Raw genomic sequence first — 10,101 nt, 5'->3', positions numbered from 1 at the left:
TTGCCCAAGGTCACACAGCTAGCGAGTGACAAGTGTCTGAGGTGAGATTTGAACTCAGGTCCTCCTGACTCCTGCCCTGGTGCTCTATCCACTGAACCACCTAGCTGCCCCTATTGGTAAAGTAGTAAATTAATAAATAGACCTAGTTAAAATTCTACCTTAGATACTTATCAGCTATTAGACATTAGGGAAGTCATGACTTCTCTGGGTCTCAGTTTCCTCAGTGGTAAAATCAAGAGGTTGGATTTGGACTCTAAGGTCACTTCTATCCCTAAACCTATGAGTACATGTATTATTTTAATATAAGGAAAACTAAAAGGTGTTGTGACATAGTGAATAGGAAGCCAGATGTAAAGCAAGAAGATGTGGGTTCAGATCCCACCTCTGACAAGTCTCTAGTCTCAGGGCTCAGCCTCCTCTCAAAGGCTATCATTTATCATCTTATAAGGTATGATCTGCCTTAGGGTGAGAGGAGACAAAGAGAAGTTAATAACTTACCCAGGGTCACGCAGTTTGTGAATGCCTAGGGCAAGATTTGAAACCTAGTCAACTATGTTACACAGGTACCTTTTAAACTCATGATGAGTTTGAGATGCCTAATGTCTATTATATAGGGGAAACTCAGGAAAGCCACTAGGGCTGGATGCATAGGTCTGGGTGTTTTCTGCATAGATTGTATAGAGAAGAAAAAATATCGTAAGAGAGGAGCTATTGAATACACTGCCAGCAAGGGGATAGGGATGGATAATGAACCAGTATAGGAGACAAAGGGAGAGCAATCAAAATTCAGGCATCATTGGTAAGTTTGGAATAGTTTCATATATATGTATGTATGTATGTGTATCCACATATATGTACGTACACATATATGTGGATACACATACCCACACACATATATATTATACATTTACATATATATTGTATATTACATGTATATTTATATCTATATATAAATTCTATGTTACTTTAAAAAAAATAGCTAACATTTAGGTAGCACTTACTATGTGCCAGTACTTTGCTAAGCACTTTACAAATATCACCTTATTTGATCCTCACAACAACCCTGGGAGGTAGGTACTATTATCATTCCCAGTTTACAATGGAAAAACTGAAACTGAAGCAAACAGAGGTAATGACTTGACCAGGATCACACACAGCTAATTAGATGTCTGAGGCTAGATTTGAACTCAGGTCTTCCTAACTCTAGGCCCAGTGAGCTATCCACTGTGTCACCTAGTTGTCTCTTCTTTCATGATGTATAAGACACAGTCTTTAGCTGAGAAGTAGTAGGAGTTGATATCTAGGGAGGCCAATATTAACAATAATAATACCTGAGAGGTAGGTGCTATTATTATCCTCATTTTACAGTTAAAGAGACTGAGGCAAACAGAGGTTAAGTGACTCACCCAGAGTCACACAGCTAGTAAGGATGAAGGCTGGATTTGAACTCAGATCTTCTTGACTCGAGACCCAAGACTCTTTCCACTACACCATCTAAGTCTGGTGATCAATTAGCCCACTTCATTTAAAATAAGATGTTACACCCTGATATATTTAACAGGTAAGAATATATTTCAAGGTGTGAACATGGCTTGGACATTTTGAGGTTTAGAAGGAAGTCTCAGTTGGGTGAGAGACTTGGTATTGCCCTGTGGGGTCTGTACAAAATTAGGGAGCTAGTTTAGAACCCAATAGAGTTCAAGTGAACTATGAGTCAAGAGACAAGCTGCCTCTGAGGAGGCATCATTTGAGAGGACAAAAGAATCTTGGCCTCAGCTTCAGTCTCCTCTTCTCTTTTTAGGCCAAAAGAGTCCTTGAGAGTGGAATGAATGGAGGGCAGGATGGAGGGAAATGTGGTTAGTCTTTCACAACATGACTGTTATGGAAGTGTTTTGCATGACTACACATGCATGACCTATATCAAATGGCTTGCTTTCTCAATGAGGGTGGATGTGGAGGAAGAAAAGGAGAGAATGTGGAACTTAAAGCTTTAAAAATGAATGTTAAAAATCATTATTGCACGCAACTGGGAAATAAGATGTGCAGGCAATGGGGTACAGAAATCTATTTTGCTCTTCAGGAAAACAGAGGGGAGGGGGATGAGAAAAGGGGGAGTGATAGAAGGGAGGACAGACTGGGGGAAGGGGTGATGGGGTGCATATTGTCCTGGGATAGGGAGTGGGGAGAGATGGGGAGAAAATTTAGAATTCAAATTCTTGTGGAAGTGGGTGTTAAAAACTGAAAAATAAATAAATTATATATATTGAAAAGAGGTCCTTGTGAGATTCAAAAGGTCTAGAAGATTTTGGAGCTCCCATCTTCCCCTCACTATCCAAGTCATGTCCCCTGAGTAGCTCATTTCTACATCAGAAGACAAGAACAGAGCTCCTGAAGAGTCAAGGCTCTAAAAAGAACCCAGCAGGAATAAATACAAAAAACCAAAAAATTATACCACACCTAGAGGAAATGTCTTGAAGACTCTATCCAAAGGATTTCCAAGACCTGGGAATTACTCTTTTGCCATACGTGCTCTCTAGGATTAAGTACACATTCCTATCAACTGCTCTTACTAAACCACTTTAATAAATATCCATTTCTGCTATATAACTTTCCATCTCCCACTTCAATTCTTTGCCACCAGGTCTGGAAAGGTCTCTCTACTCAATTCTACTTCTTGGAATCCCTAGGTCCTATGCAAAACTCTACTTTTTCTAAACTATTTCCCATTGTGGTTTTTTTTTTTTAAATTATTACATGGAACAGTTCTGGGTAGAAGTAGGAAAGAGATATATATGCAGAAATGAAAGTGAAATAAAAGATTTTAAAACAGCCAAATTTGAAGGAACTTCAAAGACAAGGTCATTAACACAACTTGGTGATTTCCTAACAGCAATTCAGTCTGCTTTGCTAGTATTCAGTTCTGGGTGCAATTAACAGCCCATTTGCAAAAAAGAGTAGCAAAATGAACAGTTTGGTTGGAACTGAAAACATGTGAGGGAAGTACTGTGAAATCAAACTGGAAAGAGAGATTGGAGTCCAACTGTGAAGGGTTTTAAATACCAAATACCAAACTGAGAAGAATACTAGTTGGTCATTACACTGACAAGAGCTCAGCGCAATAGTATTATGCCATATTTATATGTTATCATTTGTTCATACATTCCCTAATTTATGAATGCCCCCTTCAATTCCCATTCTTTCCACATCAAAAAGAATTATAAATATTTTTGAATCCTTAGAATTTGTTGTGCTTAGGACTAATCCCTCCCTTAATCTTTCCTTCCTCTAAATCTCCCTCCCGCTTTCTGACCTTTCCCATCTATTTTTCTGTTGAGTGTTTTATACTCATTCTATACTCAATGGTATGTTTATGTGTATTCTTTCATATTTTGACCAGCTCAAATGAGAGGGAAGTCCAAGTGTCAGTCCCTACCCACCTTTTTCCAATGGACAGACCACACTCCTTATTTGTATAGATGTCTATTTGTGCACCATCCCTATGTGAGATCATTTTCCCTAACCACACCATGTTATTCTTCCCTTCTCCACTCTTTTCTCAAGATTGTTAAGATATAACAGAACCCCTCCAAGGTCTTGTCTAGTTGGATTCCTTCTATGAATCTTGATGATAACAAGGTTTAGAAGGGACACATGTATCATCTCCCATCACCTGAATGTAAGCACTTTATTCTTGTTTAGTTGTCTTTATCATTGTTCATTTATGTTTACCTTACCTCTTTATTCCTTTGTTGAAACTTCAAAGTTTCTATGCCACCCTGATCTTTTCATAAGTAAAGCTTGACATCCTCTTTCATTAAACATCTGCCTTTTTTCTTGGTACCATTATACTTAGCTTTGCCGAGTAAATTATTCTTGACTGTAAGTCCATATCTTTTGTCTTCAGGAATATTGTATTCCAAATTCTCTGTTGTTTATTTTAGTGATTGGATGTGTTATCCTGAATGTGGCTCTATGGTACTTAAATCTCTTCTTTCTGGTTATTTGCAGTATTTTTTCTTTGACCTGGAAATGTTGAATTTTGGTTGATCTTCCTCAGAGATTTCATTTTAGGATTTCTTTTAGGAAATAACTGAGAGATTCTTCCTTTTTTCTACTCTGCCCTCTGGTTCTGAGAGATCTGAGCAGTTTTCTTTGAATATTTCTTGAAATATAATCTCTAGGACAAGATGGAGGACTAGACATTTTCTCTGATCCACACAATCTCTCAAAGCTCTCCGAAACAGAAATTGTGCACTAAAGACAAAGCAACATCAGCTGCTTCCATAATCTAGTACATCAAGAATACAAAAGAAAGTTTAAAAAAATCCTCCCAAACCCAGGAACTGTTGCTCACTCATTCAGCTGAGCTCATTCAACATCCTTCCTCTACCTCTCCTGCTATGTGTACTGAGGTTGTACTAGCAGACCAAGGACAAGACACAGGCTTACATCAAAACCCACTCCTCTACCCTATCTCCCCTTATTTCCAGTGCTGCATGATGAGGTCGGGGGGGTGCTGGGGACCTCAAAATATCGACATTTAGGGTCCTACTCGAATGAATTCAACTCAAGCCTTCTTAAAGCCAAAGAAAACAAAGTTTATTAAAGATTCATCATCTTGGGTTGGCTCTTAAGGAGCCTACGCATTCGTAACACTTGTATTCACAAGCTGGTCAGATACAATCTCAGCTAAACAGAGTCTGAGCTGGATTGAATCTGAGTGCCTTCATGGAGGCAAGATGGAACTTAAATACAGAAAAGACTATAGGAGGGATCTGGGGGTGGTCTGGTAGTCTAGGGTGATGGGAAGAGGGGTTTAGAGACGGTTTTGAGGAGAAGTCCAAGGAGGACCTCAGTGGGACTAGGGTGACTCATCAAGGGTTGGAAACAGCTGGAGGCAATCAGGAGACATCAGACAATGGAGGTTTTGGGTGGGAAGCAGGTAGGGCAATCCAGACATCTTGATAGGGGCAGTATGGGAATGAATATAGATCTTGATGGGAGTGGTCAGCAGTGTGGGGAATGGGGTTTTGATGGGATCAAGGAAGTGGGCATGCAACAGAGACCTGGATTTGAGTAAGAAAGGCCAGATTAAGTGGGAAGATTCAAGGGGAGCTCAAGGAGGCTCCCAGAGTCTGAACCCCATCACTGCAGACACCCTAGCTCCAGACTACATAAGTCTGCTTGAGCCTTGACAGGCAACTTGGCCACAGCACTTCAGGAGCAAAAGACTGCCAGGGACTGCAACCCAGAAGCACTAGTACTAGGGAAAGCAGTCTCTGAACTGCCTATGCTGGGACAGAACTGACAAAGAGAGGAAGTGGGATAGATCACCAGGACAAGATACCCTGCATGTAGGGAGCTATGCAGCACTTCAGCAATCCTCAGGTGGGGCTAGCTCTGACCACTCAATAGTCATCTGGGGTAGAGACATAGGCTGGTGAGCCATGAAATGGCTAATAAGGGAGGAAGCTGAGACACTTTAAGTTCTAGCCCCAAAGGAAACCACAATCAGAGGGGAAGGAGTCAGAAGTGAGAGCTATGGAAAATAAGAGGAAAGAAAGATTGAAATTACCCAAGAGTTCAGGAAGAAGAAAACTCAGAGACCTTGAATATAAACAGATAAATCCACAGGAAAAACTATAACAACAGAAGGAAACACAGCCTCCAGATCTAGTTAACAAGTTCAATTAGCATTGAATAAAATATTGTAAAAGAAGGAAAAATGATCCAACATTTGATAAAACAGAGGATTGTGGAATTTGAGGAGAACATGAAACTAGAAATCACTTTATAGTTTAAAAGAGAAATGAGAATTTTGAGTGCAGAATCTATGTCCTGCACAATAAAAATAATGAGGACAATAGAAAAACTTGAGTCTGCAGTGGTAAACTTCACCAAATAAACAAAAGGGAGAAAAATAGATTGGGAATGCAAATACACAGATCTGAAAGAAAAACTGGAAGAGAAGCAAAAAACAATATCATTAAAAGAAAATATGTTCACTAGGCAAGTACATAGAGTATACTATGTGTCGGGCACTATATAATTATTATTTCAATTGATCCTCACAACAACCTTGAGAAGTAGGTGTTATGATTATCCCCATTTTACAGATGAGAAAACTGAGGCAGACAGAAATTTACCCAGGGTCACACAACTAATAAGTGTCTGAGGCCAGATTTCAACTCATGTCTTCCTGACTTCAGCCCAACCCTGTACCCAGTGTGCCACCTAACACCGCCTCTTGGTGGGGCCCGTCCCCCACTACATTCCTCATTATTTAGCCCACCCCTAATGTATATAATAATAATAATAATAATAATAATAATAATAATAATAATAATAATAATAATGATAAGCATTCCTCTGCAAATGAGGTACAAGGGAAAAGATAATCTATGGGGCAAGCCCTATAAGGAACTGGTAGTATCCAGAGGGGCAAGACCCTGGAATGATTACTTTGGAAACTTTGATAGCAAAAAGAATACAGAGAAGAGAAAGGTCTGGTAATCATAGAGGTCATGAGTCATAGAATGAGGGTCTAGAGTAAACAGAAAGAGAAAATGGAAAATGAAGAGATTGAGAGAAATGCTTTTTAGAAAGGAGTAAAAAAATGAAATTAAAATCTAGAGAACAGGATTAACTGAAGGGAAGGAAAGGAAGAGGGAATACCAAATGAAAAGAGATCAGGAATGAGGAGAAAAAAGCCAGTGGAAAGAAAACCACCTAAAAAAATATTAATGTAAAATAATCAAGGAAGATAATACCGTGTTTACAGCAGAAGAGGGAACTTGAAACTGAAAAGCTCCTTCAGGAACATTAGTGCATTTAGGGTAAAAAGGGAAGTAGCTAAATGAGGGGAAAAAAAATCTTTGTATCAATTTCTAGGATAAAGCCTTGGTATCCAAGGTATATAAACAATTAACAAATACGTGTGACTAATAAGTCATTTTTCAACAGATCTAAAGATATGAACATATAGTTCTCAAAAGAACTACAAAACATTCACAACCACATACAAAATGCTCCAAATCACTAATGCAAATAAAAATGCAAATCAAAACAATCCAGAGGCTTTACCTCAAGCCCTTTAAATTGGCAAAGATAACAAAAATGGAAACACTCAACAAAGGGGGAGCTGTGGAAGGATAAGCACAGTAATACATTGTTAGTGGAGCTGTGAAATGCTCCACTATAATTATGAATAAATTAAATTTATATACTCCACTATAATTATGAAAAATAAAATAATTATGAAATAAAGTGACTAAAAGATTCACACACTTTGAACCAGGAACTCCATTTTTGAGCCTACACTCCAAGGAAGCCATTGATAATTTTTTAAAAAAAGAAGTTCCCATACTCCAAAACATTTATAGAAGCCCCTTTTGTGATAGCTAAAAATTGGAAACAAAGTAGATGTCCATTCATTGGAGAATGGATAAACAAATTGTGGTACAGGATTGTAATAGAATATTACTGTGCTCTAAGAAGAAATAAGGTATGTGATGAGTACAACAAGCAGGGAAGGATGCTGATGCAGATCAAAATAAACAGAGCCAAGAAAACAATAGACAATTTAAATGAAAAGAACATCGTACCAAAAAATCAGAAGTAAATATAACAAAATTATAAGAATAAAGTGGAACTCAAAAGATATGAGAAGATATCCCCAACCTATCCTTCATGGAAGGGGGAGGTCTTCAGGTGTTACACATTGCATACATCTTCAGCCTTTTTCATTGTATTGAGCAGCTGTGCTATTTTTTTTTCCTGTCCAAAAAATACTGTTTGTTTCATGTAATAAGTCTCTGGGAGGGGGAGGGGGAGGAGGAGGGCTATATGGGACACTATGGTGATATAAGAAATAAAAAATATCAATAAAACTTTTCTTTAAAGACATACAATGTCTAGGACTTTTTTTTTATTTTTGGTCATGGCATTCAGATAGTCCAATGACTCTTAAATTTTTTCTCTTCAAATTGTTTGTTTTTGCTATAAGATACCTTACATTTAATTCAATCTTTTCAGCCTTTTGACTTTGTCTTAAATTATCTTGTTGCCTCATGAAGTTATTGGCCACTCTAATTTTCAGGGAGTTTGTTGCTTGAGTAAAGTTTTGTGTTTTTTGTGCCAAGCTGTTAAACCCCTCTTCCAATTCTTCCTTCTGTAGCTCTCATTTCTTTTCCAATATTTTTCCCTCAAATCCTCTCATTCCATGTATAAAAACATTTTTAAAAAACTCTCACTTTGTCTTTTCCAGGAACTCTTGTTGAGTTTGTGCCCAAACTATGCTTTTCTCTGAGGCATTGCTTATCGATGTTATGGAGTCATTCTTTTATGTTTTTGTGTCTTGAGCATCACAGTCACCTTAATAGTTCTTTATTGTGGAGGTTCTTTTTTATTTGTTTCTTCTTACATCCTGCTTCTGGTCTTAGGAACTGATATTAAGGTTAGATTCTGTGGGCTTCTGGAGGGAAGGGTTGGTCCTATAGTTGTTTTCTTGGAGCATTGAGCGTTGTATTTCCGGAACAGGAGCAGGGTGGGGACCTGCAGTCTTTCAGTGCCCCTAAAGTGGAATAACCCAAGACAAAGTATGATTACTGATCCCTTGGTCTGAGTTCTGCAAGTTCCTGACCTAAACTTGGGTCAGAGAAAAAACAGACTGATATTGCATTCTATCTCTAAGAGCCCAATGAAAAGTTCTGTTACCTCAGATCATAGGCTCCTCTATTCTAGATATTGAAAGTGACACCCTACTTTGCATCTGAGGTCCAAGGCACATCACTGCTGCTTCTCCTTTTAGTTTATGAACTTCCCCTTTTCTCTGTACACTGCGCAGGGTCTCCCTATTCAGAATATCACAACCAGGGACATTGGTACCTCCTTTTCCCTGTTGTACAGTCTCTCCCTGGGTGCTAAATTGCTCCATGCTCAGTGTCTGAAGATCTTCCCATCTGGCTCCCTATGTTGTGCCAGGCTAGACAAAGGATTGACTGCAACTTTTTCTGGATTTTCCCATTGAGATTCAGTCTGGTTCATTTTCTAGATCTGTTAAGAGTGGTCTGTGGAGAGGAGCTCCTTGCCTTGCTTCCTGTTTTTCTGCCATCTTGACTCAATCTCCCTTCTTTAGGCTTGTGTCTTAAGCATCCCTGCCATTATAATAGCTCTTTATGGCTGGGTTCTTTTTTTCCTTCATTTTTTGAGCTTATTTCTTGACTTTGGACCTGAAGTTAGAGCTGGGCACTGTGCACTTCTAGAGGAAATGGCTGCTTTCTTGGAGTACTGAATATTGTGTCTTTCTAACATCTCAAGCACAAGTTGGGAATCTTTCAGTGCTCCCAAAGTAGTCTGATGCAGAGTAAAGTCTGAATGCTACCCTTCTGGTCTGAGTTCTCCAAGTTCCTGACCTGGGTCTGAGTTTTAACAATAGGATAATGCTGTTGGACTCAGCTTCTAACAGATAGCTTCTGTTTCTGGGTGAAGGAATTGTTGGTCTGGGATTCCTGACATGATTATTCTTCTGTAGATTTCATATTGGGCTAGATGCTAGAACTGAGACCCCTAAGAGTCACACCACTGCTTCTGTTGCTGTCTGAACTACTTCCTTCCCAGCTACACCACCCTAATGCCACCGAAGTTCACAAATCCTTTTTTCTATCTGCTCTGGACATATGAGCCACAATTGGGTAGTGGATAACAAAGCTGCCAATTGGCACCTGTTTTCACATTCTGCAATCTGCCCACTAAGGGGTCTGGAACCTCCTCCTGCCCTGATACACAGCTTCTCCCTGATGCTGAAGTGTTTCATGCATAATATGCTCTTGGACAGACTCCATCCCCAACATCCACAGACCTCTTAGTCTGTCTCCCCTTGCTGAGCTGGATTGGAAAAAATTATTCACTGTGACTTTTCCTGGATTTCCTCATCAGGATTCTGTATGGTGAATTTTTTAGATCTGTTTAAAGAAGATTTGTGGGGGGGAGGGGGAAGAGAATGAGGGAGTGGGGATGATTCCCTGTACTGCTTTCTGCTACTCTGTGATCTTAGTTCCATTTTAGTCATAGTCATTTTTAAGTCGAGATTAATATTAACAG

At 39.1% G+C, this 10,101-nt stretch overlaps 1 long non-coding RNA gene across 1 annotated transcript in view; it reads right to left on the bottom strand.

Annotated features, from left to right (window-relative positions):
* Positions 1-983: 983 nt before the first annotated feature.
* The window catches only part of LOC140507009 (uncharacterized), a 32,759-nt gene continuing 23,641 nt past the window's right edge, over positions 984-10,101 (bottom strand). Inside the window, exon 4 of the long non-coding RNA XR_011968181.1 lies at positions 984-8,572. This is a non-coding gene — a long non-coding RNA (uncharacterized lncRNA). The remainder of the gene's footprint in view (positions 8,573-10,101) is intronic.

This window comes from Notamacropus eugenii, chromosome 5 (assembly GCF_028372415.1).
Source record: "Notamacropus eugenii isolate mMacEug1 chromosome 5, mMacEug1.pri_v2, whole genome shotgun sequence".
Classification (NCBI taxonomy): Eukaryota; Metazoa; Chordata; class Mammalia; order Diprotodontia; family Macropodidae; genus Notamacropus; species Notamacropus eugenii.
This window is presented reverse-complemented; position numbering and strand designations above follow the sequence as displayed.